Source organism: Camelus bactrianus, chromosome 1 (assembly GCF_048773025.1).
Source record: "Camelus bactrianus isolate YW-2024 breed Bactrian camel chromosome 1, ASM4877302v1, whole genome shotgun sequence".
Taxonomy (NCBI): domain Eukaryota; kingdom Metazoa; phylum Chordata; class Mammalia; order Artiodactyla; family Camelidae; genus Camelus; species Camelus bactrianus.
In genome coordinates this window covers 72,777,594-72,782,154 of record NC_133539.1, presented here as the reverse complement: position 1 = coordinate 72,782,154, position 4,561 = coordinate 72,777,594, and positions in this window count along the sequence as shown.

Below are 4,561 nucleotides of genomic sequence, written 5' to 3'. Positions count from 1 at the left end.
TCCCTTTTTTCTGTGAGTATGCCAAGAGCACCTCCATAGCGGTGCCGGGAGTACCCACCTTACTTGAAAGAGCTGCAATAACCTGGACCAGTCAGGACCCCACAAGACTGGTTTTCAAGGAACCAATTCTAAATAATGGTAATTTTATTTCCTCTATGATCTGGGTAATGCACACAGACCACGAAACATACATACAGGAAGGGATGGTAAGACATGTTTCTGACTTGGCCAATTTTTACTCCTTTCAGCAAGGTTGGACCCCTTCCAAAACGATGCTACCTTCTGTGAGGAGAGCTAAAGGACCACAGAGAATTCATTCATCAGAAGCTACCCAAAACAAAGGGCTCCCTCTGCCCTAAGTCCCTTAAGCTTCTCAGAAGAAAGGTGTCATTAGAGGTGAAACCTATAGTAGGTATAAGCCTTTGGCCCAGCACAGTCACTGCAAACACACTCATCACTCTCCTGTCTGATTGCCCTCTATTTTCCTTGAGATCCTTGTTTCCTCACATGCCCTGGACAATTTCAGGTTGCCTATAAACTCTCTCAGGCAGCAGTGTTTTGTTTCCTTTCTAATTCAATCTCAGTTTTGTTGAAAGGAAATGGAATTTGTATCTGGGAAGATGTTTTGGGCTGCAAAATTAAAAGTAGCCTAAGCAAAAAAAGAAAACGTATGGTTCCACATAACAAGGCTGGAGCTAGGGCAGTCTTAAGCCAGTGAATTCAGCAATTCAAATGCATGATCACAGACCCAGGTACTTCCCATCTTTTCTCCCTCTTAATGTCAGCAGGGCAATTATATCCCTCCCGATTGCAGGTGATAATAGTATCCCAAGGCCAAAGAGTGGGCCCAGTTTTGAGAATGAGAAGAATCTTCCCAGAAGCCCCCAGAGCAGACAGGTCCCCAAGTTCCGTTGACCAGGAGTGGATCATTGTCAGTCATAAATCGATCACTGGCAAGAGGTCACTAGACTAGGCAAGATTTATGATGTGGAACTGCTAAGGCCAGGTACCACGGAAACACAGAGCTGCTCAATACCTCTGTCTTGTGAACAAAGACGAGTGGCAATGGATGTTGTGTGGGACACCAGTAAGGTCCACCATGATATCTGAAGCCATACAGATCTGGGTTTGAATCCAGGCTCGCCATTTACAAACAACAGACAATTTCACCTCTTGAAATGTTAGTATCCTCACTTGGAGAACAGGGTTGAAAATATCTACTGTAAGGTGGTTGGTGAGGATTAAACAGGCCATGTTTGTGACACAGCACAGAGCATAGCACAGAATAGTGACGTAATATCTGTTGGTTTCTCCTATTTCTCTTTTTGCCTCCCTTTTGGAAAGCTTTCAGCATACACGTTTCCATTAGAACTAGAGGACTTTCTCTTATCTCTTGATATCTGTGTGGTCTGTCACTCATTCTCCTGCCTCTTGGGATTTCTAGCTTCACAACACTATTAGTAATGCTTTTAAGAGTGTGATTATTACTGGTTATTAATACTACTATTGGGATAATTGATAAACGTATAGTATAAAGCAATATTTGTTCAAGGTTAATATCTGTTGTCCTATTTGATCCTGATAATGTGGTCAATTGCAGATGCTCCAATTAAAGGTAATGAACCAATTTATTTCCTTGTAATTTTTTATGTTTAATAAGTAAGAGCTTTCCATGCACTTTGTCCAGTGAATATACCCACACATCAATCTTGATCAATTGCCAGCAAGTGTTTAATGAGGCCTTTGTTGGCATCGTTTAAGATGCTCTTCTGCTCTATTTACCATTTGTGGAGAAACTTAAGAAAGGAAAATTTATATATTGTGTCACTAGGTAAGTTTCTTACTGCCCCGAGAAAGAGACAAGTATCCTGTTTGCGTAACAGAACATGAAAAGGGCTAATGAGGATGTATTGGTTTAATTATTATTAAAAGACACATTTATTTTTAAAAATTGAAGACATCTCTAATATGTATGAGTTGTAACTGCTCTTAGGTAAATGCTACGGAAAATATTTATTGTACATTAGAGCAGAGCTTATGGTCACTTCTTAACTGTCTTTACTATTTATAAGCAGTTTTTTACTATCCAATGAGAATATGCATTAGTTCTTAATCAGTTAAAATCACTTGCTGGGCACCTACTACGTGCAACTTTGTGCTATGTAAAGCAGATAACACAAAAGTCAAGGAAGACCAGGTCCTGGTTTGTGAGTGTGACAGTCCAGTTAGAGAGAGAAAACAAGTACAATCATTTATGAACGCAGGGCAGCAACGTGCAGTAAAAGGAGACCTGCGTGGCTGCCGGCACCGTCACAGATAGCTAGTGACCCTGGACAAACTATTTATCTTTTACGGGCTTCAGTTTGCCTCCTTTGTAAAATGACCAATTTGAACCAGAAGATACCTAAAGGTAGTCAAATTCTAAAATTCTGTGGTCCTCAGTGGTCCAAAACTCTCTAAAAAATGGAGTAGGCAGCAAAGGCTTGCCAGGTTGAACTAGACTTGAGTAGTTTTGAAGGATAGAGATGATGGGCATATGTACAGGGAATCTGGGAGGGGAGAACACATTCAGGGAAGCAGGAATTAGGAGGCACAAGTAATGATTTGGGGGGCATCGGGTCATCCTGGCTGGAGTGAAGGAATGTATTGGACAATCACCATAGGAAATCTAACTGGACAATAAGTGCAGAGCCAGATGTGAGGCTGAGAGACTTAACCTCAAAGTTGTTGGTACACAGAAGGCTCCACCCTCTTATCTCCTTTTTTATATTCATCCATTTTCTCTTCCATCTCTTCTTTCTTTCCTACCTCTTCCTCGTCTACTCCTTTCTTATCTTAATATTTTTCCTCCTCCTCCCCCATCTTCTTCTCCATGCTTTCTTCCTTCTTTTGTGATGGTGTTTATAGTTTACAAAGCACTTTGTCCCACATGATATGTCTCATATTTTTAATCATAAAATAATGCATACCATCCTTAGACTTCTGGGGATTTAGACTCTGGAGCTAGAAAACCAGGTTTTGAGTCCCTGGTTATGCCATTTACCAGCAGTATACAAAGATAAGTCCCTAACTTCCTGTATTTAATGTCCTCTCCTGCAAAATGAGGATAATAATGATACCAACCTCAGAGCTGTTATAAGAATTAAATGAATAGCTAAAGCACTTATAATAGTTCAGAGCACCTGGTAGACTCTGTGAGTGTTAACTATGATTTGGAAAAGACCTATTAGGTCATTTTCTGCTCTGCCTCTGTGAGTCATATGGCACATGCTTTCCTAAGTCCTTGTGCCCAACGTCCACTTTGTGACCTACTGACAACTTTTACCTGAGTGAGTTGCAGCACCATCTGAGTTCATCGTTTAAATGTGTTAACTAAAATTTCAAGAACATTTTAAGTCTTCTGAGTAAGGCCACGGCCTGAAGTTGTAGCCATTTTAATTAGTTTCACCTTCTCTGCCCCGTGATCCAGAAATCTCTAATTGCACCCTGACAGCCTCCTGCTCCCTGTCACAGATCTGACTTTACCTGCTACTATTTAAATTTTATGAATCATGCTCCCTCTATTTGAACTCCTGAAACCTCAGAAACTAAATGAATAATTATCAAGATGCAATTGTCACGGTTTCTAAAAAGATGCTGTAAAAAGATTTTTTTTCTTTTTCTACGAACCTTTTTTCCCCTCGTTGTCTCCAATTTACAGCCATGAGCACGAAGAAAATGTCAGCTATTCCTCCAACGAAAAGAGAAGGAAATTCTCAGAATCAAGAAGCCTGACATCCAGCAAGCAAACGCTCCCTTCTTCAAAGGTGGTGGGAGTGTGCCATGGCAACCCCTTCCGGGCACTCACGTTAAGGCTTGCCTTAGTGCTCCCCCCCATACACTGACTCAGTGGGAGCCCCTGGTATGAATGTCAGCCAGAAAACAGCTAGGGCCAGAAGTCCCCAGTAACACAGTGAGGCTGCTCCCCAGTGCAGACGCATCATGCTCTTAGCGATGGGCTTTCCCCTCGAATATCCTGGGCACGTTCTGATTACTTCCACTTGGGCAAATATTCAGGTCTAACTCTACCAGCTGTAGAGCCACTAGATTTAATAGATTTAAATATATTCAGGAAACAGTGCAACAGGAGCAGATCAGATCTGTAACTTTCTCTTCCATCTCACATGGCCATCGCATTGAATCCCTACTTTCAAATTTCTTTCCTCTCCTAATGCCTACAAGTCCTCTTTTCTTACTCATCCATCCATTCACTTTTTTCAAAAATATACAGAGGAGCCCTTCTTATGTATTGGGTGTTGGTTCTCATTTCCTTCCTCTATAACACTGACTCATCCTCTTCTTCCTACTCTTTAAATATTGATGTTTCCCAAGGAGGTCTCATCCTTGATGCACTACTCTCCTCAGTCTTAAAGCTCTCCTGTGAATAAGCTCATCCATCCTATTAAAGCCTTAATTATCCTCTACATTTTTAAGACATCTTGAAACTGATATTCTAAGTTTTATACCCACATTAACAGCTGCCTGTTAAACATCACCTCTTCCACATCCCGCAAGTTAATAT